The 27,792-nt window shown below is 32.9% G+C and overlaps 1 protein-coding gene and 1 pseudogene across 1 annotated transcript in view; one reads left to right on the top strand and one right to left on the bottom strand.

Annotated features, from left to right (window-relative positions):
- LOC112470954 (O-acetyl-ADP-ribose deacetylase MACROD2-like) overlaps positions 1–27,792 on the top strand; it is a 1,076,828-nt gene that overhangs the window by 217,150 nt on the left and 831,886 nt on the right. The gene's annotated exons all lie outside the window — the stretch shown is intronic.
- On the bottom strand, positions 2,390–2,508 carry LOC112471351 (annotated as a pseudogene).

Below are 27,792 nucleotides of genomic sequence, written 5' to 3'. Positions count from 1 at the left end.
TTAAAATAAATGATTTTTTTTTCCTATGTTGTTCTTTAGAAAGTTCATTACTTTATTTCTGTTATTTAATTCTGCAATCTACCTGGAATTGACGTTTTTAATGTATAGTGTATAGTAAGAGTCAAGTGCATTCATTCCCTTTATTAACTCACACTATTTAAAAGACCATCTTGTTCCCACAAGTGTTTGTATATGTATGCATAGATCTATTTTTAAACTCTATTTTTTTCCCCTGTGGGGTCTATATTTGTCTGTCTCTGTCTCCAAAATGTATTATCTTAATTACTCTTGCTTTTATAATCAACTTTGTTGTTCTGTAGGATAACTACTTCAACTTGGTTATTTCTCTCTGAGGTATTCTTAACTATTCTTGACCCTTAGAACTTCCGTATGAATATTAAAATCAGTTATTTCCACCAAAAGTGGGTTACATTGAAACAACATTGAGTGAATGGATCTCTTTATAATATTGAATCTTCCAAGTCATGCACATAATTCTTATGTTTTTAATTTTTTAACTTTTTTTCCCATTAATACCTTTTCTGTGTCTTCCATATTTTTTGTTAATTTGTTTATGTTTAGTTATGTAATGTTTTTATAGATGGTATTTTAAATTTCTCGTTTTATTTATTGATATAGTACAGCAGCTGATTTTTATGCATTTATCTTGTATTTGAAAACCTCGTTAAATTGATTTATTAATTCCAATAGTTTATTTGTAATTTGTTTTATATGTTTCAAATTTCCTCTCCATATAATGACAGTTTTATTCCTTTCCATCCCCTTTGCCTTTTTTCTGTTGCCTTATTACCACAGCTCGGACATCCAGTAAAATATTGCATAGAGACTGTTATCTTTTGTTTTTCACTCTTGATTTCAAATGGAAAGTTTTCAACATTATGCTATTAATTATGATGTCTTCCTATGGTTTTTTTTATAGATATTTTTTATTGGCTAGGAAATTTTCCTTTTAATCTTACTTTGCTGTGAATACTTTTTAAAAATTATAAGTGGAGTTTGAATTTTATCAATTTATTTTCTTGCAGTTATGGAAGTTATTGTATGATTTTATCCTTTATTTTATAAGTGGTAACTCGCATTGATTTTTAAATACCAAATGAAACTTTCATTTGAGTAAACCCAACCTGGTCATGTTTTATTATCTTTTTTATATATTAGCAATTTCAGTTTGCTAATAATTGATTTAATAAATTGCAGAAATTTATGAGTGAGATTGGCCTATAATTTTTTTTCTCATACATAATACCCTTATCAAATTTTGGCATAAGGGTTACTTTGACCTCATGAAACAAATCAGAAAGTGTTTATTCTTTTTCTGTTTTCTGAATTTGTGAGGGATTAGTTTTCTTTCTGTTTTAAAATTCTTTTAGAATCTACTAGTGAAGCAATCTGGCCCCGAAATTTTTTGTAGAGAATATTTTAAGTGATCAATTCAATTTGTTAACAGATAAAGGACTTTCCAACTTTTCTATTTCTTGGAGTTTGTTAAATTTTGTGTTTCTGGAGTTTATCATTTTATCTATGTTTTAAATTAATATGCATAAATTTACTCATAATATCTTTTACTATTTAAAAAATTACTTTTTATAGTATGTAGGATATGTAGTCATGTTCCATTTTTTTATTCATATTGATTGCTTATGCCTTTTCTCTTTTTTCTTGGTATTTCTTTTAAGGATATATCAATTTTATTATTCTTTTCTATTAAATAATTTTTAAATTATTGGTAATTTTTATTAAATTGTTCTTTATTATTTTTTTACATTCTTTTTGCTTTTTTCTCACTTCAGATAGATGCTGAAATTATTGAGGTTTAGCCTTTTTTATTTTGAAAAATATATACATTCAAGGCAACAGATTTCCCTCCAGGTCCAACTTTATCTGCATTTCACAAATTCTGATGTATCATATTTTCATAATCAATTACTTCCTAAAATTTTCCAGTTTTAATTTTATTTGCTTTGATTCATATGCAGATTTCCTAGCTGTCATTTTTAAAATTGCTTTCTAGCTTAATTCTATATGATGAGAGAACATAACATGCACAGTATCGTGTTACTTTGAAATTTGTTAGGACTTGTTTTATGATCCAGCATATGGTAAATTTGGACAGATGTTTTATGACTATTATATAGAATGTGCATTTTGAAGTTGTGGTATGTAGAGTTCTATACGGGTCAATGACGTCATTTATGAATCATGTTTTTCAAATGTTCTGTATTCTGAATGATATATACATCTTTTTCTGAAGGAAATTTTTTCATTTTTATTTTTTTAAAGCAAGGCAACCCTTTGTTGACCTCACAGATTGCAAGGACTTTGTCAGTTTACAATCCCTTATTATTTTTATTTTTATTTTTATTTTTTAAGCCTACAGCACCTGGTCTTCCTAGGTGGTCTCCCATCCAAGTACCAACCAGGTCCGACCCTGCTTAGCTTCTGAGATCAGACAGGATCAGGCTTGTTCAGGGCGGCATAGCCGTAGACCCAGGAAATGTTTTTAAAACCTCCTGCACTAATGGTGGATTTGACTATTTCTTCTTTTAATTATGTGATATTTTGCTTTAACTTTTTTGGCTATATTATTTGGTACATACCAGCTTGGTAGATCCACTTTGTATTATTATAAAGTGTCTTTCTTTTTCTGTAGAACATGTTATCTACAATTTATTTGATATCGTATAGTTGGGCTAGTTTTTTTTTTTTTTTATCAGTATTTATATATTTTTTCTCAAATTTTTTCTTTCAACATTTCTGTATCCAGTAATTGTCTCTTAATAGGAATTTAGCTTTTTAAATATCAGATGATAATATTTGTCTTACAATTAGAATATTTAGTCAATTTGCGTTTAATATAATTCAATATATTTAGTTTAAAATCTACCATTTTACATTTTGCTTTCTAAATGTCTAGCCAATTTTATGTTTCTTTGCTCCTCTTATTTTTTTATACATTTTATAAACCATTTAATATTTAATATAGATTTACTCACATATTTATCATTTTCACTGTTCTTTATTACTTTCTTCTTATCTATATTTCCAGCTGAAATTATTTAGCTTGAATAATACCGTATAACATTTTCTTTGGTTTTGTTCCGCTGGGGAAAAATTTAGTTCTCGTGTATAAATATGGTTATTTCAAAAGATATAGCTACTGGATATAGATCCTAGTGCTTTTCTTTTGCCAATTTGACAATATCTTTCCAGTGTCCTCTAGCTCACTCCAAAAGGTCAGCTGTAACTTCTGAAGATAGTGTATCTCTTTTCCAACTATTTAAAACATGATTTTGTGTTGTTTCATTTTTCCTGACAGTTTTACCTTGAAAATCAAAGGTATTGTTTTCTTTTTATTTCGCTAGAGTTTCACAGTGCTTTTTGAATTTGTGATTTGACATCTTCATTTAGAAATGTTCTCTATTTGCATTTGTTTAAATTTCTTTTCTCCCAATTTTTCTTTCACTGTACTCTCTTTCTGGAACTTCAGTTGCACATACGTAGAGCCTTTTCTCCAGAAGTTCTCTTTCATTTTTTTACCCTGAATTTTTGTATATTTTTTGTGTGCCTAAATCTATCCATATTCTAGTTTTATTATTTAATTTCGGTTGTGTCTAATGAGCTGCTTATTTCATACTTGAGTTCTTATTTTCACTTACATTGTTTTCAAAAATTTAATTTATTTTTCTTTTTATAGTTTCTGTTTATCTTCAGACATTACTAACTTTTAAAGAAATTTCTTGCACATCTTGATTACAATTATTTTCAAAGTCCATGACCGATAATTTCATTTTATCAATTCCTGTGGATCTGTTTATAGTACTCTTTTTTTTTTTTTTGCCTATGGCTTTTTGCCTATGGCTTGTCTTCTTTAATGTCTGGTTATTTTTGATTTTTACTAGACAATTTATAATTTTTTAATGTAGCAATATTCTGAGCCTATAGAAGATGATTTTTCTCCAGAGAAGATTTACTTTTGCTTTTGGAAGCAATTAGCCTGGGAATGCTGGCATTCCAGTATTGCCTTGATTCCATCAAAACCTGAGATTATTGGAAGGTGGTCTTCATTTCTTGAAATGAATAGTTCATTTCAGGTTCACCCTATTTCTAAGGTATCCTAATAGAAAATTTGTTTTGCTCAGAGCCATATACTTCAATTTTTTTACCTCTCGCCCTCAAACTCGAGAATCTTTTGAAAGCTCTGTTCAGTTTTTTAACCACTCAGCTGCAGTGAAGATTCTAAATACTGACCTTGGTTCTTGGAGATCAATCTTCTTTACTAACTTGGTCCCTTCAAATTGATTCCTGCCTTGATATTTCTCTGATGCCTTCAAGTCTTTATTTTTCTATTTTTCTGAGATCTTCTAGTTGTTTTCAATATGATGTTTGGTCCTATATAATCTAGTTTATCATTGCCAGAAGTAGGAACAAAGATCAGGTTTGGTTCTCTGGGTACTAGTCCAACTCCTTTATGAATACCAAGGTGATTATATGGGGAGGAAGCAAAATAAAACAAAAACATAGTCTGCACACTTATTCTCTGTTTCTCATTTTCTGAATGTATACTATTTATTACAGAGGATTATGAGTACAACTTCATGCAAAAACAACTGCTGACAACAAAAAACAGAAAGGATGTCTGTTTGTTCATGTACCATTCATTAAATATTTATTGAGTCTGCTATATGTCAAGCACTGTGCTAGACACTGGGGACCCAAAAATGAACTGAATTTTCCTCAGGAATCTGCAGCCTAGTGGGACACCTACTAGGAAAAAGAAAGTTACATATGTTATGGTAGGTGCAAGTCTAGAATTTAACAGAGCATAACATGGAATCACATTCTTTTCTGACAGTTGCCGAATAGTGTCTTGGGTATGTCTAATAGGAAGGAGATTCTTCTGTCCTTTGTTTATAAGAATTGGAAGGGAGGAGGGGAGAACTTGTGAATCAATCAGTTGTTACAGAACAACATTCCAATGAGTTGTGTAAATGAATTGGAAATGGATCTAAGTTCTTTAGTTCATGAAGCCCTAGAAATGGTTGGGCCAAATATGCTTTGTTGTTGCCAAGCTGTAGTGCATGAAAGAAAGTTTATCATTTTATTGACCTGTATTCATCCCCAGTTTATGTTATTCATTGTACTGTCATCAGATCTTAAAAGAGAAGTGAATAACATAGATTTTAGTAATTAGTAGAAATGCCAAGAAAAGCAATAATGTGATAGAAAACTTTAAAAGGAACTATTTAAAAAATTTTTAATTAAAAAATAAAATAGTTAAAAAATAAAAATAATATTGTATGTGTTTGTAGAATTATGGGTGTATATGTGTGTGTTTATACATACATATATTTAATATAGTGTGTGTGTATTTATATGGATGTACATGACAAAGGAACTCTGGTTAAACATATTTATGCCACAAGTAGATAGTATCAGCAGAGACAGCCAGAATGACTGTAGGGTTTCCTGTTAAGTGTTGTCAAATTGTCATATTCTCATTTCTCAAAGGTGCTTTCAATAACCCTAAATACTTCTTAAAGAGAAAAGGTGACATAGTAGCTAAAAGCACAGATTCTAGAGCCAAACCACCTGAATTTGAATCTTACTTCTACCACTTATTACTTTAAAGATATTACTTAATCTCTCTATGCCCTAGTTTCTGTGACTATAAAATGAGGATAATAATAATACATACTGGGTTACTGTGAGGATTAAATTGGATATATATACATACACATACGAATTTATATATACATATACACACAAATTTCTTAGAAGAGTATGGAATACAAACTCTGGACTATATAAATATATATAAACTATTAGTGGTTGTACTGTATATAGAATGCCTGTTTCATACTGAGACTTGGTTGTGGTATCTTAATAGTTGAAAGGAAGGAAGGAAGGGAAAGAAGGGTATAATTTGCATTTATAAAGTTTATAAAGTTCTGGTTCAATATTAAAACATTTTATAGGTGAGATTAACAAAGGTTAGAATATATTTCCCAGGTTCTCAATGCTATGCTTTTTCTGATTATACACATAATCAGAAATAAATACAGACACAGTGATAACGAGATCAACATGTTATTCTTATTTTTCAATTGCTCTGAACTATAAATATTAAAACAAAAGAAATGATATAAAGTATATATATTTTTAGTGGCTCCAAAAAAAGAATAGGAAAAAAGCCCTATTAAATGCAAATACAAAAGATAGATTTTTGGTTAGGGACACAGATCTCACAACAGAAGGGAATTTTTTACAAACTCAAATTAATTTTTCTAAAGGCTCCCTATTTCTACAATAATATGAAAACCTTACTTTCTGATGTTCTAAAGTTACTGTCTTGTTTTACTTGATAATAATTTCCTACCTTTCTTTTGTTTTGTTATCAGCTTAACGTCTCAGTCTTTCTGATCACTTAAAACATGTGGCAGGACTCCAAACAATCTCTCAGGAATTTTCCTTTTTTTTTTTTTTACCACCTTTCCTAATTCTTTTAACATTTAGTACACATTGGAAGCACAATGTAGATTTACTCATCTGCATGTAATTTACATCTTATTCTGGCCTTGCTTTGTAGATCTCCCTAAGTCCTGTTTTAAGTACATCTTAAGACATAAATAGAAATGTAGGCTCAAGAAAGAATACCCTAAAACTGTGCATATACCATAGCCAGTTCTAAAGACTTCACTGACATTCAAGTAGATGTATTATTATAAATAAAGAAGTGAGAAAGCTTGAAGAAGGAGCAACTACAAAAAGACCAGTGTGCTGGAATTTAAGGTTTTGAAGTGAAAGAGTTCTAGGTATTAATAAGTTTCATGAAACATAAGTAAGGGTGGTTTATATGTTGGAGAAAAGGTTAAGGAACTTGCATACTAGGTTGTTAAAGAGCTGTTAACATGGATGTTGAAGTCAGCAATGATTACAATATACTTTGGAATCCCTCTTCAGAGTGTTTCCCCCCAAAATACGAAAACATAAAGATATATGTACCCCAATGTTCATTGCAGCATGATTCACTGTGGCCAAGACATGGAAACAACCAAAGTGTCCATCAGTAGACGATTAGATAAAGAAGATGTGGTACATATATACAATGGAATATTACTCAGGCATAGAAAAGATGAAATACTGTCATTTGCAACAACATGGATGGCTCTTGAGATAATTATGCTAAGTGAAATAAGTCAGAAAAAATTGAGAACCATATGATTTCGCTCATATGTGGGATATAAAACTGAAAGCAACAAATGAGCAAGACAAACAAACAAATAAAAGCTCATGACACAGACAACAGTTTAGTGGTTACCAGAGGGATATAGGGGAGGGAGGAGGTAGAAAAGAGTAAAGGTGGTCAAATATATGGTGATAGAAGGAGATTTGACTTTAGGTGGTAAACACACAATGTAATATACAGATGATGTATTATAGAATTGTGTACCTGCAATCTGTATAATTTTATTAACCAATGTCACCCCAATACATTTAATTTAAAAAAGAGTAAGGAAAGTGAAATAGCCCTGCCAGACATCAAACATTACAAAATAATAGTAATAATAATAATAATAATAATTATTATAATGATAATTATTATTATACTTTGAAGTGGAAAGTAAGACTGAATTAGGTGTTAGGGTCTTCAGGGAATTCAGGAGATTTTGTGGAGGAGGAAAAGATGACAGCAACAAGGAAGAGTAAAGAGTAATGCAGCCAGGTGATGTATACCTCAAAAGTGGGAGGGTTTTGAGATGAGGTTGGAAAAGTAATGTTCTAAATGTGATAACTAGGAAAGTGCCACCTGTAGTATGTGGTAAGAGAAGGAAAAATTTCTTTATGAGAAGTCCAGGGTCTAAATGAAAAAAGGTTTAGAAAATATTCTAGAATTAGGTTGAAGATGGAAGATGTTTACAACAAAATGAGAGTTTGAGAATAAAATGGTTAGAGATCAGCTGGAGAGGTGGGAAGGACATATAGCAGTTTGAGGAACAACATTGTTTAGGCAATGACAGAGGAGGCTAGATTTTGTTGGGTGGCCGAGATTACCAAAATGAAATGTGTGATTAGATCAGTCAGCTTCAAAATTCCTGATCTAGGCAGGTTGAGATCCTAGTAGGTTTTGGAGGACCTCTGTGTTTAGAAGCCTTTGCTCAGTGCTCAAATGTTTCATGTTGCTGCTTTTTTCCCTCCCTCTGCTCTTCATTTGAATACACTAAACGTGGAAATTAGTTCATGTTTCTTCATTCCAGCATAGCCTTAGAGCATAGTTTTTGGAAGTTTTAATACTTGTACTGAGTTATCATTATTCACTATGATGAGTTTCCAAGTATCACTGTGAATAGAAGACCGTTTCTGTAATATCATACAAAAATGTCTGAGAATGGGTCCTGATTAGTGCTGTTAGATGGACAGTCTTATTTTCACAGAGAAGGTATTTAGTAAAATGTGGGTGATGATGATCTTTAGAAAAGGAAGGAGAGGAAGAAGAAGAGAAAGAAAAAGGGGGTAATAAATTAATGAAGTGAATTAATGAAGTGACTAAGACCACCATGTAACAAACTCAAAATATACTCTCTTATCCATTTACCAGATTTCCTTGATTTTTAGAAGCACTTTTCCCCCACATTTTAAAATTTGCTAAATAAATCAGTGGCATGTTACAATTAGTGTTGGTTGTATTTTTTCCTTTTGTATTGGGACAGAAAATGCCATCTTGGATTATTGAAATCTGTTAAGTCCTTGTTTTCATTTTCATCCACTCTCTACTTTTTATCACATTTTTAAAGCTTGTTTATTGTCCATGCTCTTAATTTCCATAATTACTTAAACTCTCCTTAATATTCAACTTGTTATTTTATATATTTTATTCCAACTTCATTTTTCTTCTGCTTTGTGGTCTATATAGAATATTGATTTTTCTCCACAATTTCAGCTTTAAGAAGATAGCATGTAGTAAAAGCTTTCCCAGCCCAGCTCTGTATTAACTATTATGTGGCCCTTGGGTATAGCATTCAATCTCTTTGGGCCATAGTATTCTTGTATGTAAAATGAGGAGGTTGGGCTTAGTGACATCAAAGGTCTCTTTTTGTTTTGAAATTTTTTGCTTCCCTGACTCCTCAGAGGACAAACAAATTCCTACTCTCTAGCAGTCTTTTTGAGGAATGAGTGCAGAGGAGCATTGGCTTAGAGAATTCTGCCTCTCTTTCCAGACTCATCCCTTAAAATTACCTGTCCTCTGACTTTTGCTGCTGCGAATCCACTGGGGACTAATGGTTTATATCTGGACATAGGCATCCAGAAACATCATCTCCAGTTATGTAGGTCTCCGAGATAAAAAGTAATATAGATCTCTCTTTAAGTACGTCACAAAGATTCAGTACATTTTGTAGTGAATAATTTGGATACTTAATTTCTTCCTAGGGAATCTTTATCTTCTGTTGTCTCCAGTATAAATCAAGTTATAGTCTGACAAGTGAAACTTTAGGAGAGATTATTTGCTGTGGATCACCATATGCATATATGTATATGGCAAGTATACCATAAAATAAGATTCATAGAAGTCAGATCATTTCTTATCAGGTCACCCAGAAAATGAGGATTGTATGTTACCTAATAGACTTGGAATGGTTGTTTATGTAACACATATTGTAATCGATGTTTTTCCACAATGATGAATCCTGGAAAATACTCAGTTGCATGTGAAAATAGTTGGGTACCAAGTTCTGGTTATTTGCCAAGTGATTGCTTTTGGGCTAGTTTCAATGTCTATTGATTTCTTTTTTTTTTTTTAAGAGAAAACTAATACTATCATTGGGTCTTAATTACAGAGTAGATACCATATCAGATTATCACTAGAGAGGAGAAGTGTACAGTAAAAGCCCTATACTTGAGAAAACTAGCTCTGAAGGAAGCTAATAGTTCCTCACGAATTTCTAGGGAAATTAAATAATCTCTAATCTGTAGATATTTGTATCCCCCAAATCCCTTAGTGAATGCACAGACTAAGACTACAAGTACGCTGCCAGGAGGTTTATATACTCCTTTTACATAAGGAAGAATTTAATATGTGTGCTAGAGCATAAAACAAAATTTATATTAACATTATCAAGGAAATTCAACATTATTGGTAGGGACTGAGTCAATGACATATAGTTATTAGAGAGTCCAATTGGACAATTAGGATAAAATGAACATAAAAAATAAGAACAAAAACTAACCTGTTTCAAGTATCTGTTTACGTTTCACATATTTTCTACTTTAGACTTTAAGAGTGGCCTAGAGTTAGACTGACTAAGTAATTTATCATTCAAACCAGGGCAACAGGCACTAAGTTGGCCTATTCCAGGCAAATAGAGATATATACTTGCTCTAGTTAAAGTCTACCATGTAGCGACTCTCGTTTTCAATTATTTGATAAAAATGTCCAGAAATGAACTAGCTAATGCCAACTGAAAGACAAAAATCTTTCTCAATAAGCTTCTATTCTAGTAGTTCCTAACCTTTCTGGGACACTGATATCTTGAAAAATATAACACTTGACTCTCTCCCAGGGAAGTAAATTGAGAATGAAACATCAGGGAGTTCATAGATCCCTGAAACTCATCCATGGGCTAAAATCAGCTTAAAGACAGAGGGAAAAATAGGATATCAATTGTTTTATTATAGCAAAGGAGCTGCCCTTAATTGCCACCACTTAAGCCATTTAAATAAACTATAACATGCAGTTAAAATTTCGAATTGTAAACAATTTAAACGTATGTAAAAATAAAAAGAATATTACAGTGAACCTCCATATAACTATCACCCCAACTCAAGAATTATAAAAATTCTTCCACACTATTTCTTTGTTCATTGTGCTTGTTGCTGAAGCATTTTAAATCTCAGATTCCATGTTATTTCTCCCCCACATATTTTAGTAGACATTCTTTAAAAAATGGATATATTTTTGCTTCACCACAATGTCATTATCACAGCTAACGAAATTAAAACCAATTCTTTGGTCTATCTTATATTCTGTTCATATTCAGAATTTACCAATTATCCCAAAACTGTTATTTTCCATCTCTTTATTTGAATCTGTATCCAAAGAAATACCAGACATTGCATTTTATTTTTTACATTCTCTCCACTTCTACACCCTTGATGTCTTTTTGAAGCAAACTGGGCTAGTTATCTCATATTCTAGATTTGTGTGTTTACGCCCTGTGGAGATACATAACTAGATTCCCTAGCCCATGTTTTACTTGCGAAGAAGTGAGTTTTTAGGCTTGATTAGATTCAGGTTCAATTTATCTTATTTTTTCATGAAAATTTCCACAGATGATGCTGTATGTTTCATAGATGATGCTATATAATATTATGAAGTTTTATTTTAGGAATTGTTGATAATCAGAAATTATTATCTTATGACCAAAAGTAATACCAGGACTAATACTTCTCCCTCACCCTACCCTAAGTACCTATGGCTTACCTCCATCCGAAAGTTCCTTTAACCCTAAAAATAATAATATGAAATATTTATAAAAAGTGACGATGTCAAACAGATTTCCCTGTAATATTCATTTAAATTATTATATGGAACATTACTTTATATTCCTGCCCCTCCATTTTCTGGTTTTCTTTATTCCATATTTTTTCCCATAGCAGCCTTTACCAAGATAGATAAATATCAACATCATGGTTGAAATACCAAAGCACAGTGCCAATAATTATCCTACAATTTGTATGTTGGCGTAATAACATTCAGTGAATTGAGTACATTGCTAATAGCCATTGAGGATAGGAAGCTAGTCTCTAAGCATATTAAAATGCCTCAGAAGACTTCTTCAGCACTACATATTCAAGATTTGGTGATATGAGCTTCTTCTTAGGACCTGTTGTGAATGTTTTATTGCTTTATTGTGAGTGTGGAAGTACCAACATTCATAAGTTATTTTAGGTAATATACAAATCAACCAAAAGGAAATTGAACTAGCCAAATGAAGCGTATGGCAAATCACCGGGAAAGAAGCATATTATATAGTGACTTTTAATTTGGAAATGAGAATGTAAAGATATATCCAATTTAATTGGGGCTTTTCTGAAAAAAGTGTGCTAGTATCTGTCATCTCAGAACTGAAATGTTTTGATTTGCTAAGTTTTGACTTACATGGCTGAGGACAAGGATACTACTACCAGGAATAAATGACTCTTTGGCTAAAATAAATGATTAAACTGGCTTATTCTTTTTATTCTCTTTCAAGTTAGTTTGACAAGTTAGATTTTATTATTCTTAGAAACATAAATAAGAAGAATGAGAGCAAAGAGCAAATTAGAAAAGAGTTCAAAGTTTTTCTTTTATTATATTTGTAGTTTTCAGGGAAAAAATGTAAAAAAATACTTGTTTTGTGTATAATTCCTTTGGGCTTCACTATACAAATTGATATAATAAAATAAGAATACTAAATAGCTTGCTGGCTAAAAATGTGAAGGATCTCTGTAACACTAAAGCTATTCTTTAAACAAGCTGTAATTTGGGAGTCAGATTTTCTTTTACCTCTTAGACAGACTTACTTGTGTTTTTTTATCATGTTGGTTTTAAAAAATTTTTTGGATTTGTATCTCCCTTTAGTAATAGCTTATTGTGTTGAAAACCTCCTGCTTCCCACTCCTAATTCTAACCCTGGGAAAAATTTCTGTTGGTGGATACTCCCATTGCTTAGGGATAATTTATAAGCATTTTAATCTACTAGTCCAAGGAATTTGCATAAAATGTACATGAATATGTATTACATTCAATAAAGAAATAATAGGGCAGGGCATTAAGCACATGCCACATGCAAAATTATTTCTTTAGTATTGTCTCATTTTAGAAAGGGATATGGAGTGAAAAATATTTAAGGCCTATAAGCTTTAATAAATTTATATATATATGAATTCCTCTCAAAAGCAACATATAAAAGTCTCTATCTCTCTATATAGATACAGACGTATGTGTGTATGAAAAGAATGATTACATTCCAAGGTATATCTAATTATTAGAATATACCCTCTAAGCTGAATTAAAATTCTTCTTTCTAGAGCTTTCACTTCATTTGTTTTCTGACATAATACTGAATGCACCTATACCTATTTCCTCCCTGTCACTTGGAAGCTCTTCAAATATGTGAAGACAGAAACATGTCTCTTTTAAACCTCTTTTTACAAAGCCAAATTTCTTTCACTTTCTTAACTCTTTTTCTTATGTCATTATTTCAAAACACTTTGTAATATTCAAACTCCTTTACATTAGTGCATTTTGACACTAATATAGCACTTACAACGGAATATAGCACTTACAACGGAATGCTCTACCAGGTGTCATCTGGTTAGATCATTAAGATTTATTTACTAACACCTGAAAGCTGTACTATTGGTTTTTGCATTAATAATAATTCTCAATCTTGTTGATGTTGCTATTGTTATTTTACTCTGAAGAAACTTCTTTACAGTATAACCTTTTAAATAATAGTCGACCTGTAATAATTTAAATTGAGGGGATATAGATTTGGAGTACAATTAGAAATATACTAATGAAACCATATTAAATCTTTTACAAACTTTATTTAAGTTGACAGACTAGGTGCTCAAGAACTTGTTCAATGAATGTTAAAAATATTCAGTTTAAGATCTATAAACTCAAAATAGTTTGCAAAGAACTAGTGAACTAGTTCTTTTACCTGATAATTTAAAGGTTTTGGGAGCCTAAGTAATGTTCAAATAACTTCACTGAGAATCTGGTAGTTAACTAATTAAACGTTGTGGGCTGGAAGGTCTTACATCAAAGGAAAGGGTGGAGACTGTTATTTCACTCCTGTTTATTCATTCATTCATTGACTATTTATTTGGCACTACTTTAGTGCCAGGCATTGTACTCTTTTAAAAAAAGAAAAAAGAAATAGGCAAAGAAACTATTGTACTATAATCAGAGGTAAAGAAGAAATAGATACATAAAATGAAAGAAAGAAATCTTAGACTACTTAAAATTTTTTCTCACTTTCTAATTCTGCCATGTGGGAGAAAGGGAAACAATGCCGACAAAATGAAATAAAATTTACAGAATGATTTCAGCATTCAACATCAGGTAGAGAAAGAAGAGAGCAGGCAGAAGAAAATTTTCTAGGTTGAAATATTAACTTGGCCTCCTGGAGAGAAGCACTTTGATACTTAATTTTCCTGAGGGTGGAATAAATATTCGGAAAGGCCTTTCAACTTCAGGCTAAGATGAGTGAGATGAAGTATAAGAACATTCAATCAGAGCTACTGTACAAGGAAATGTTTACAAAAAACCCATAATAGTTAATGAACAGTGAATCTTCATACTAATTGTTTACTTTTAAATTTGCTCTCAGCTAGGTTTTAAATATTAACTTTGTTTAACATTCAGTAATTTCAAAAAAGTTAATTTGGTAAAGTAAATATTGTTTATTTCAAAAGTATTCAGATACTCATATGGTATATGTATATGTATATACATACACACACACCCACAATCAACACAACACTCACAACATTCACAGTGTCTACCTAGTTTGTGCCTTTCCATTTGGAATGTACTGGCCAGTGGAGAGAAGGCCACAGGTTTTCCACTAGTGGATAAGTTACCAAAATTTAATTTTAAAAGAATTGGAAATTAATTGGTATGACTATCTAGCCTATAAATGAAACTGTACTACTTAAGTATTCATTTGAGAAGCACAGTGATATTTGCTATAAGTTCCAGCAGTCTTTTTCAGCAGTATTCTTTCTCCTTTCTTAATCTAATTGGTTTTGAAAAACATAATATTGGTATCACTATAAATAAATATGTATGTATAGTATATCTGATCTCTAATTAAATCTTAAGAGATGAAATGGAATTTACTTCAAGTTGTGTTTAAGTCACTCAATTTTATTAGAGGACAGCAGTACAGGAAAATAATCAGAACTTCAAAATACTACCATCTCGAATAAATTACCGTCACAAATACAGAGTTGTCTTCTGCCTTGTAGGTGCACTGGACAGTGAATTTTAAATGAGAATTACTGTTTCTTACTGTTTTAAATAGAATGCAATTTTTTTAAAAAATTTTATTTTTCAGTTAGAGTTGATATTCAATTATTTTATATGAGTTTCAAGTGTACAACATAGTGGTTAGACATTTATATAATTTACAAAGTGATCCCCCTGATTAGTCTAGTACCCATCTAGCACTATGCATAGTTATTACAGTGTTATTGACTATATTCGCTATGCTGTACTAAATAGAATACAATTTGAGCAAGTTACTTTGAATCCATTCTTTTTTTGGTCAGTTATTAAAAGGGGTTTTTGTTAGTATAATGCAGAGTTTTGTTAGTATAATGTAAAGTTCATGAGGAGTAATGGGATAGAACTTAGGCAAGAGTTTGTGCTGAATTTCAGAGATCACTGTGGGGCTTTGTATACTTCTGGGCCGGTCACAGGAGAATGCCAAAATGATGTTTGAGGAAAATAATTCTGTTTGATGTGGTATACATTGGAGATAGAAAGTGCCAATAGCTGAGGCACCAATTAAAAGAAAATTTGGGGGATTTCAGCAAAAATGATTTCCCCTCCTAGTCCCTTGCGGTGAAAGAGGAAAACTTTTGTCGTTGTTGTTGTTGTTTTACAGGCTGTCCTCCTTTCTCTTCCTCCTGAAAACAAAAATGTGATATTATATTTGACTAGCCGACATCTAGGGCATTACCGTTATGCTTGCTCTTCATTGAGTTAAGAAATAGCCATTTCTTAGCCATCTTCTATTTGAGATTGCAGTGAATTTCATGGTCAATCTATATTGTCTTAAGGTGACTGTGATAATAGTAATGAACTTTAATAAAAGAAAGCAATATACAGATCCTCTATATATTATCAATTTCCTTGCATTTTGATAATTAGTCTGTAAAGATGTTGCTTCTATTTTTGCAGATGAGGAAATTAAATTTCAGAAAGGCTCAATAACTTCCTTGTGATTTCTTTGTTGTTAAGAGCCAGAGGCAGGATTTGAATTCCAAAGCGATTGACTTTTCATGTTACTCTAATGCCTTTTGATTGCAACATACTTTTTCTTTTATAAGATGCATGGATGGCATACAAACGTTTTTTGTTTCCCTTTCTGAATTCACATTTAAAATGAACGAGTTAGTATATGAAGTTCTCTCCCGCACTTGGGAGATGTCGGCATTAATAAGGAAACATGTCTAAATTAGTGTGTCACATGGGGATTCAACCAGGAGTAATTAGATGACCTTTGAGAAAATTAAGATTGGCTATCAGAGGGAAATTTCTACCCAATTTCATGGAACAGCCTTCCAGTGAAAGAAGATTTCACTCTCAATCCTTAGTAAAGAACAATAAACTATTATTATCCTAGAATATATGCTTATTATTAAAAATAACCTTTTTAATTATGGGAGAATAACTAAATATCTTATAATTTGTTTTCTATTTTCTAGTATCTATTAAAACTAATAAAGTTTTTAGAACTTTAAATTATCATACACAGAAAAACATGATCTAAAACATTTAAGAATTTTGTTTACATGAATTTGGAGAAATTCAGAATGTGAGAAGCATACATAAATGATCGTGGGTCAAAGTATAACAACTTGGCCACATATGTAGTCATTTAAAGACACCAGAGAGATATTGTATACATTTAAGAATTAACATCTTTTGGGAAAAAAATATGTGCTGAATGTGATTTTTAATAGGAAATTTCGAAGTTTTTTTAAGATTAAATATACTTCAGTTGACCAAGAATGATAATTGTGAAGTACCTAATAAAAAGCATGTTTTATGAGCTATGAGTAGAGGGTAGAGGGATGCCAACTACTAGAACTTTAATAAAAACTAAATTAACAGGCATCTGGGATGACTAGGACTAGGGATTTCTCTCTCAAGTATAAAGGAGTCAAGAAAATTATCTCAAAGGTCTGAGGATAGACATAGGGTCCTGTAACGCATTTAGGTCATGAGTTTGAAGAGCTTGTGTATCTGAATTGAAGTTCAATATTTTTAGAAAGTGCTCACAGTTTATGAAAAATAATAAAACATTTGACCTTTTTAAAGCATCTTTATAGGAGAAAAAACCCTCCATGTACTATCATGACACCCTCTTTTGGATGACTTTATTGTATTGGTTGATCATTATTTCTCCTTAAATTCAATGTAGGAAATACAGCTGTCAAGATATCAAGTTTTATAAAAGCCAAATTTATCTGAATCAATAATATAAATGAAATATGGGAAAATTATATTTCCTTGAAAAGAAGCAGTAGAAAATTTCCGTATAGTAGCCGTTCCTAAGTTTTTGGTTTCAGGCCTTCTTTATACTTTTAAAAATTATTGAGAGCCCCAAAGAAATTTAATTCATATAGATTTTATACTTCACATTTATAGTTTAGAAATATGGAAAATATTTAATTTATTTAGAAATAATAATAATAGCCAAAAAAATTACAAACATATGTCCATACAAAGGCTTGTATACAAATACTCATAAGTATTCACAATAGCCAAAAAAGTGGAGACAACTCAAAGGTTCATCAGCTAATGAATGGATAAACAAAATGTAGTATATTCATATAATGGAATATTATTTGACCAAAAAAAGAAAAGGAATGAGGCACTGATACATGCTACCACATGGAATAAACTTGAAAATATTATGCTAAAGGAAGCCAGACACAAAGGTCACATATTATATGATACCGTTTATATAAAATGCCCAGAATAGACAAATGCATAGAAACATAAAGATTAGTTGTTACCAGGGCCTATGGAGAGTGTTACCAGGGACTGGGGAGAGTGGGGAGTGGGGAATGACTATTAATGTATATAGAGTTTCTTTTGGAGGTGATGAAAGTATTCTAGAAGTATCTAGATTGTTGTACAACTTTGTGAATATACAGATGACTGAATAGTGTACGTTATAATGGTGAATTTTATGGTATGTGAGTTATATCTCAAAAATACAATAAACATTTTAACATGTAATTTTATGAGAAATAACTATATTTTGCAGATAAAAATATTAATAAGACTTGCATTGCTTTACATTTTTTGTAAATCTTGATGTTTGCTTAATGAGAATGATTGGATTGTTATGTTTGCTTCTGCATTCCATCTATTGCAATATATTGTTTTGGCTGAAATATGTAAAAAAATCTGGTCTTACACAACTGTATTAGGGAAAGGAAGAGTATTATAATAGATTATTAAGATAATTATGTATATTTTTCTCTGATATATCAAAACTTGACATGTGGTGATTCTTTTTTTAATTTAATATATATTTTTATTTACTTAAAATTTTTTTTTAATTTTTCAATTACAGTTTATATACAATATTAGTTTCAGGTGTACAACATAATGATTGTACATTTATATAACTTACAAAATGATCACTCCAATAAATCTAGTACCCATCTGACACCATATATACTTATTACAATATTATTGGCTATATTCCCTATGCTATACTTTACATTCCTGTGACAATTCTGTAACTACCAATTTATACTTCTTAATCTCTTAACCTTTTTCACCACTTGCCCTTGCCAAATCCCCCTGCATCTGGCAAACATCAGTTTGTTCTCTATTAGTATCTATGAGTTTGTTTCTGTTTTGTTTATTGTGTTTTTTAGACCCCACATATTAGTGAAATTATATGACATTTGTCTTTCTCTATCTGACTTGATTCACCCAACACAATATCCTCTAGGTCCATTCATGTTGCAGATGGCAATATTTTGTTCTTTTTTATGGCTGAGAAATATTCCATTATATTTACCATCTCTTTATCCATTCCTCCACTGATGAACACCCAGGTTGCCTCCAAATCTTGGCTATTGTAAATAATGCTGCAATGAACATTTGGATACACATGTTCCTTTGAAGTACAGTTTTGGATTTTTTTTGAATAAATACCCGTAAGTGGGATTACTGGGTCCTTCTTTGTCTCTTGTTATAGACTTTGTTTTAATATGTGTTTTGTCTGGTATAAATATTGCTATCCCATCTTTTTTGCTTTGTTATGTTTTGTTTCTATTTTCATGAAACATTTTTTCCCATCTTTTTTACTTTCAGCCTGTGTGTGCCTTTTGTTCTGAAGTCAGTCCTGTAGGCGGCATACCTAAGAGTCTTATTTTCTTATCCATTCAGCCACCCTATGTCTTTTAACTGGAGCATTTAATCCATTTAAATTGAAAGTAGCTATCCATAGATATGTAGTTATTGTCATTTTATTATTCATAGTTTTGATCTTTTTTTTTCCTTTCTCTGCTTCTTAAAGAAGCACCTTTAAGAAGTTTGGTGTTGATGAACTCCTTTGCTTTTTCTTATCTGAGAAGCTCTTTATCTGTCCTTCGATTCTAAATTTAGCTTTGCTGAGTAATGTTGGTTGTAGGTCCTTGCTTTTCATCACTTTGAGTATTTCATGCCAACCTTCTGGCCTGCGATGATTCTTTTGAGAAATCAGTTGACAGTTTTATGGAAGCTTTCTTGTAGATAACTAACTGCTTTTCTCTTGTTGCTTTTAAAATTCTCTTTGTCTTTAACCTTTGTCCTTATGTTGTGTCTTGGTGTGGGACTCTTCGGTTCATCTTGTTTGGGACTCTCCTCACTTTCTGGGCTTGTATGTCTATTTCCTTTGCCATTTTAGGGAAGTTTTCCATCTTTATTTCTTCAATTAGGTTTTCAATTCTTTGTTCTCACTCCTCTTTCTGGTACCCCAATGATGAGAATGTTGGCACACTTGATGTTTTCCGAGAGGCACTTTAGACTATTCTTGGATTTTTTTTTCTTTATGCTGTTCTGATTGGGTGTTTTCTGCTACCTTATCTTTTAAATTGCTGATTTGAACCTTTACTTCATGTAATCTACTGTTAATTTCTTCTAATGTATTCTTTATTTTAGTCATTGTATTTTTCATTTCTTACTGGTTCTTTTTTATGTTTTCTCTCTCCATTTTTTATGTTCCTGATCTCTTTATTAAAATTCTCATTGAGATTATTGAGCATGCTTATAACTAGTGTTTTGAACTCTGCAACTGCTAGATTGCTTGTCTCTATTTTGTTTAGTTCTTTTTGTGGTGCTTCGTTCTGTCCTTTTATTTGGGATATGTTTCTTTGTCTCCATATTTTGACTTCCTGTTTTTTGTTTCCATGTATTAGGTAGAGCTGCTAGGTCTACTGGTCTTAGTAGAGTGGCCTTATGTAGTAGGTGTCCCGTGGGGCTCAGTGGCTCAGTCTCCCTGGTCACCTGAGGCTGGTGCTCCAGGTATGTCCTTTCTGTAGGTAATGTATGCTCTCCTGTTGTAGTTGTGCTTTGGTTGCTATTTACGCATCAATGGGAGGGATTGCTCCTTGGGCTGATTGGTTGTCAGGACTAGCTGTGACTACAGTGGAGGAGCTGTTGTGCTGACTCTACAAAGCAAGATTCACTTTAGCAGGGTTCTGGTGCCTTCCCGGTCTGCTCTTTGGGTGTGTTTTCTCTGGAGGTGGCCATTGGTGCTCTTGCTTGGTCAGAAATTGGCCACCAGGAGTGCTGGCCCCTGGGCCTCCTGTGTGGGGCCCTGCTGTAGACCAAGTTCAGCCACAACCTGTGCCCTACCACCTGGGGCCACCTGGCATGAGCCAGAAGGAGATCTGCAGATGTCTTTCACCTGCACTAGGCTTGAAGGTACCTGGGAGAGGCTAAGCTGTGAACTGAAGCCAGCTGCTGCTAGTGCTGGCCTTGGGGCTACTTAGCTAGTGGTATTGGGCATGCCGAGGCCAGATGCTGCTTGTTTAAGGTTTTTGAACCTTTGAAAGATTTTTGGAAGTCAGCAGCATGAGCCAAGACAGGCTATTTGTATAGAAAAGCCCCTAGAAGTGGCTTGGGTGGGCCCACAAGTTGGGCAGCGCAGGATTTCAGGGAATCACCAGGGTGATGCAACCAGTGTCAACCAGTTTGGTGGAGACTCAGATATGGTACCCGATTAAGTCTGCATGCTGGGAGAGAGGAGAGCTCAGCAAAGAAAAATGGCCTCTGGCAACATTTCCTTCAGGGAGAAAGCTGCCCCTCCATCTCTTGCCCTGAAGCTAGACAATTCAGTTTCTTTCCGTATGTCCTTGGTGCCTTTTGATCTGCTCCCTAAGTGCAGACTCAAAGTGCATAAGTCTGTCAGCAAATAAGTCTGTGAGGGGCCCTTGTAAGAGGAACACCTAGGATTCTGGCTATCCTCACTCAACCACAATCTCTGTTGGTTTTCATGGTCAGAAGTTAGGGAGGTTTCTCTTCTCAGCACTAGAATCCTGGGCTGGGAAGCCTGTTTTGGGGCAGGCACCCCTCACTCCTTGGGGGAACCTCTGCACCAAGATAGCCCTACTAATTTTTAACTGCCACATGTGGGTATGGGGACCAGTTCTTCCATATCCCTCCTACCAGTATTAAGGTGGCTTCTTTGGCATATCCTTAGTTACTAGACTTCTGTTCAGCTAGACTTCATGAGATTCTCAATGATGGTTTTTCTGTAGCTTGGTTGTGATTTTGATGCAGTCATGATGGATGCAAGCACATCCTTTACCTTCTCTGCCATCTTGACTGAAACTCTTGACATATGGTGATTCTTAAAGTTTAGTTACAGAGTAATCTCAAATCTCCTAGTGATGTTGAGTGGGCTGAAGTTATTCAAAGGCAAATCTGGGCCGGGAAATTCAAGATAGCTCACTCACATAACTGACATTTGGAGCTGTCAGCTGAGTACTCAGCTGACCAGAATGCCTCACTTTTCTTCTGTATGGCCTCACCATGTGACTTGGGCTTCTCACATCATGGTGGCCAGATTCCAAAAGGAAATTATTGTGTTTTTTTTGTGAGAAAGTAGAAGCTATTGATCACTTAAGGCTCAATCTCAGAAGTTAAATTATTACTTTGCCTATATTCTGTTGGACAAAGTTGCTGGGTAGCCCCAGTTTCAACGGAAGGAGAAATAGACCCCACTTCTTGATGGGAAGAGTGACAAGGAATTTGCAGCTCTCTATTTTCCACTAAATGACCTTTACTGATACTTCAAATACCATGAGTTGTGGAAGCTTCGTCTATGCTGTGATTAGGTATTGTTCTTTATACTGTTGCAACTACTACTTTGCAAATTAACAACATCTTAATTGGATACTTTTATTTGAATTATTTAAAATATATTACCAAATTCAATGTTTAATGCAATGAGAATTGAGTGCCCTATGGCTTTTTATTTTCTGCCCATCTCTCCTGTTTTTTAATTTGTGACATTATTGTTCAGTTTTCTTGTTGATACCCAATTACTTATGAACAACTTCTTTCAGTGTGTTATAAAAAGTGTAATATAAAGAGAATGCCTACTGTCTGTCCTAGTATCAGTCAGCTTTTTTCTAAATTATGTATCTTTATTTTCTTTCAATGTTTATTCTCTAAGAGTGCCCTGGTTTTGCCATTAATGGTTATCTATCAGCAGTAGTTACAAGAAGGTACACTAGGGCTTAATTTATGTAGTTACTTCATTATAATTTTCTTTGGGAGAAATTAAGCCTACAAAACAGTAAATAAAAAGTGTATTCCTTAATGTGGACACAAAAAAAAGAGTGAACAGAAAACAAATTTTTTTAAAACTAGGTATAATTTTCAAATTGCTTTTCACATGTCCTGAAGTTAAAGTACTGATGGAATGCCTTTCAAGTTTTCTTTTAGTTTCTCTAGGAAAGGTAATAGTTTATGCAGGCCCAGGTTAGAAATGCTTACTTGTTATTAAGCATTTATGTAATTTGAGAATTTTGATAGTTATATCAAAGCATGCTAAAAGCATCTTTCTTTTAGCTGCCCTTAGAAGTTGCTTCTGGAAATCTGCTTTGAAATTGCTTTCTGAAAGCCTTATTCGTGCTATATAGAAAATTAAGGCTTTTCTTCATTGCAAAATGGCAAAGTGTCTGTAGATTATTAGTAGGGGTGTTAGGTTGGACATGCCTGCTGTTACTGATCATGGATAAGTAATGTACTGTGCTTTCTTAAAATAACTGTATCAGGGAAACTAAAGCTTGATTGACAGCTCAGCATACTGAAAATCTTAATGTTAAATTTGTTTCAAAATATTTGGTAGAAAGTCATTATAAAACTTGGAACCTAGTGTACAAAATTTCTCCAGAACATTGCTGTCAACTCTAAGCATTGGCAGTACTAAGGCATAATTGGTCACCATTACCATTTGAAACAGAAAATTACCTTACGTGGTATAATGGGTGTCCCTCAGAAACCCTCTGACTCTTTTAGTCACATCTGAAAACCCTGAATATGGATTTTAAGTATTTTTGAGAGGAAAGGATAGAATTATGAGGCATCATTTCCGCTAAATTTTTACTGGCAACTAAACTCCCGTTAAGATGAGTTTCCAGATTAGATCTGAGCTAGAGAGTAGCTTCCACACCCTTTGTACTTTATTGACTATAAAGAGGAACAGCCCTTGTGATTCACAGTGTTCTAAATTGCATAATACTTTCTCAATGCCTGTAGCAATATGAGTGCATTTCTTAATGAGTGATCCATATTTCATTTGGTTCTACTTTGGCATAGCTAGTTGGTGTCTCTGATCAGCTTTGGTTACTGGTCCATTTTAGAGAGTTTGCATTTCAGTGAAGAAACTGAGTTTCCTTGTATATAATGTATATAATGTTATATAACGTATGTAATGCTTTCATGATGGACTTTGGGAAAGGTCACATCCTAGAAGAGAGACTAGATTCCTCATCTTGACTTTGTGTTATTCTACCCTGGTTTAGTGTCCTCCCTTATCCCAATGCCTAAACTACCTGATACCCACTCCGTGCCATTTTTCAGCCCTCAGCTCATGTCCCCATGATTGTAGTTTTTAAAGGCAAACTACTTTAATCTTTATTTGTCTCTTCCTTTTTTGCATTCCTGGTGGTTAGGTCTTATAGCACACCATTGAGCAATTACCTCTTCTCTAATCATTTCATTATTATATCTACTCACTCACTTATTCATTTTCTTATCTAATAAACATTTGTCATGCTTTTCAATGTAAATTGCATGACACCGTTCTTGTTCCTGTAGTGGAAATAAAGTTGTATTTAATCTTTACCCTCAAAATGAGGCACATAAAGAATATATAGTCATAATACAAGGTACTATGTGTGAAATGGTGCCACTGGAATTTATTTTTATTATTTCTGCATATAGACCCTCTCCCATTAAAAGACATCATGGAAAATGGGAATTGAACTGGATATAAAGGATGGATAGGTAAGGTTTTGCAAGGTGAAAAAGGTGGTGTAGAGTGTCATTCCTGGTAGAAGGAACTAAGAAAACATAAGAGTGAGGAAGAATAGATTGAGTTTGGAGGATTTCAGATCATCTCTAGTTCAATGTAAGTATTAAGGAGTAACACACAAAAATTATCTTACTAAAAACATGTCAATGTCTCCACATTCAGAAATCTGCCTTGACTTCTTCTGTAGTGTTTTAAATGTCTCTTCTGATTTCACTTTGGATGTTGATATATTAACTTTATTCTCTGAGTCACTATTCTGCATACAAAATTGTTCACAATATTTCAAAGGCATTTTCACAACAATCTATTATATGCCATCAGATATACTTATTTATGGATTAATTGTAAAACAGTAAAAAATGTAAATTCCTAAACTTCATCAAAAATAAACATATTAAAATTAATGTGTTATTTAGAACTTCGTAGTAACCAAGGAAGCTCACATTCTCTCTGTAATGTGGACACACTATTTTCTCTAAAAAAAAAAATCTTTCAAGTAGAAACCCTCTTCTGTTACCTTGTAATGTTTACTTTTGCATTAATGTACCCTCAGCTGCTTCATAGTTCATTCTATTAGGGAGATTTTTGATTTGAACATGAACAAACCTCTTCCGTGGAAAGTGAAAAACAAAATAAGCAAAATTAAATCTAGAGGAAAAAAAAACTTGAGGACTTTTCTTTCTCCTTTTCTCTCCCTTTGTCAATCCATATTTCACAGGAAGGTAATACCATGGCTTTTGGTCATATGTAACATTATTGACCTACCATTGGTAAAATGTTTATGGATGCAGTGATTGTTTTGTTGAGAACACTAAAAATTATATTATCTTTTTCATCTCCCTTCCTTGCAATGACCAGTGAGTTGTTGGTGGAGTTTGGTGGTTTCTACGGTCTTACTTCATAGTCATGTATCTTTTTGTACATAACTGAGTCCATCATGTGAAGGAACTTTGGCATAATGACCTTGTTATTATCCTGTCACTAATGTCAGAAATAGAGACAAATTCTGCAGGGGAAAAAAAAAAAAGTGAAACATAGTTCTGTAGAAATGGAATTTTCTACACAGAAACAATGTTAAAATATTTTCTTTGTATATTCACTAGCATTTTGGGGGTTAATATACAGTGAACATGAGTATGAACCACATAGGAAAAAATCCTAAAAATCCTAATTGATTCCAATAATTTAAAGATCATTGTCAGTATTATAGTAGTTAAAAATTTATATAATTATTCTGATATATTCTCTCACTACCGCAAACTACTGGAATAAATCTTTCTTTTTTATTTTTAGCATCTCTGTGCTTTACTTTTTCATTATTTTCATTATTTCATTATTTCTTACTCCGTATAAAATGTGCTAGCTTACATGATTTTTTCCCTATAAACATAAGCAAAAGTTACAATAGTTTTTTTGTATAATAGCGATTCTCCTCATATTCCCTCTAATATTCTTGGGTTGCTATAAGCCAAAATCCAAAATCCATTATTAGAATGTTCCCCATGCCGGGTTTTTATTACTAATATGTTGTTTATTTTTAATCATCTTTTGAATTAGTGGCTATTTTACAGTGTCTCATAACAGCAATTTCTATTTGTTTTATATACTTCATAGAGCAGATTTCATTTTCTGCCTCACTCTATTATACGTAATGGCTTAGCTTTGAAATCTTTGTTTGATTTAGAGGACGTTAATTTGCTTTAAGACATTACTTTCTAAAATAGCTCAGGTTTGTATGGTCTTGTAAAAACTTTATCTTGAAATACTCTTAAAAGTTCTTTATTTTTTACTTATTTTTTAAATTCCTCCTAGTATTCTTGTCACATACTAGGATATTATTCAGATACTCAGATTGACTCTGCTAGATAATATTAAAATGAAAAATTCAGATTTCAAAGCAGTCGATAACTTCCACTTCCAAATTATTCTTTCAATGTTTTACTCTACTCTGTGACATTTTTACCTGTCTTCTAGCAGCTGTTTTGATACTCAACCTCTAGCTAATTGTTTCTTTTCTCCTTAGCCTGACTCCACAGAGTGATGGATCTATTTTCTGTAGGCTTGCCTGCAATTCTTAACGGAACCCCTAGAGTACTCTGTCCTAACATATTCTTTTCAATTCTTCCCCAATGAGGCATGGCCAAGAGATTGTTGTATCCTTTAGAGGCAAGTTCTTGGAATGGAGTGGCAGATGGATATACAAGAATCACCAGTGCATTGCTAATGGAAACTCAACTCCAATTTGATTTTAAAGTTGGTTGCTTCCAAAAAGCCTAGAAGTTAATATGGATAGAATTATTTGCCCTGTTGGCATTTTATTCCTTGCTTCATAGTTACTAGGCAAAGTGGTGATGACATTGGAGAAATTCAGGCTTAGGAAATGATGATTATATGACAATGATGGTGATAACAATCATGATCATTGCAAACATTTATTGAACTCTTATTATACATTAGAGACTGAGGTAGGCCTTTGATGCAGTATCGTGAACATCTGCTGGTTGCCTTCAGTGTCTGTGTATTAGTTTTATATTACTGCATAACAAATTACCACAACCTTAATGGCTTAATATAACACACATTTATTATTTTTGTTTCCATGTGTTAGAAGTCTGGACGCAGCTTAGCTGAGTCTTCTGCTTACTATCTTAAAAGGCTTCAGTGAAGGTTTCAGTCATGACTGGTTTCTTATCTAGAGGCTCAACTAGGAAAGGATCTCCTTCCTCACTCTTGTAGTTGTTGGACTGAGCACTTTATTTTTTGCTGGCTGGTGGCCAGAGGCTACCCTCAGTTCCTAGAAGCCACCCTCAGTTCCTTGCCATGTGGAGTTTCCTAACATGGCCACTTACTTCCTTGCAGCCTTTCCTGGGAGAGAGAAAAACTCCTGAAAGACAAATGCTAGATGTCTTGTAACATAATCATGTATACTAATCATCTATATTTCATCTTTTCCATATTCTATTGCTTAGAAGCAAGTTACACGTCCTGCCAATACTCAAGAGGAGGGTATTACACAAAGATATGAACATAAGGTGGTAGAAATCATGGGAGTCACCCTTGAGAGTTTATACACCACAGGCAGAGATTGCTATTTGTCCCCCAGTGTCTATCCTTTCTTCTTCTTCCCTAAGAAATAGCAGGTATCTTATTGTTAAATGGATTTGTGGTCACCTGGAATAAACACTATTCTCTAGACTCCCTTGTAGTTACGTATGGCCATGTGACTTAAAGTGTGGCAGAGCAGCAAGACGAAAGAATCTGGAACTCTGAGGATTTTGTGAAGTCACCCTATCAGCCTTTGAAGATTCCCTACTCATGACTTCAATTTGAGGAAAAAATAAACATTTTGTTTAAGCCATTGTTATTTTTAGTTATCTCTTGCAGATGAACCTACCTAATTTTAAGTGATATTCTTTTCTATCACTTATTTTCCCCTTTTCTT

Source organism: Pteropus alecto, unplaced genomic scaffold (assembly GCF_000325575.1).
Source record: "Pteropus alecto unplaced genomic scaffold, ASM32557v1 scaffold45, whole genome shotgun sequence".
Classification (NCBI taxonomy): Eukaryota; Metazoa; Chordata; class Mammalia; order Chiroptera; family Pteropodidae; genus Pteropus; species Pteropus alecto.
The sequence above is the reverse complement of the archived record's forward strand: the minus strand, read 5'-3'. Positions and strand labels throughout refer to the sequence as shown.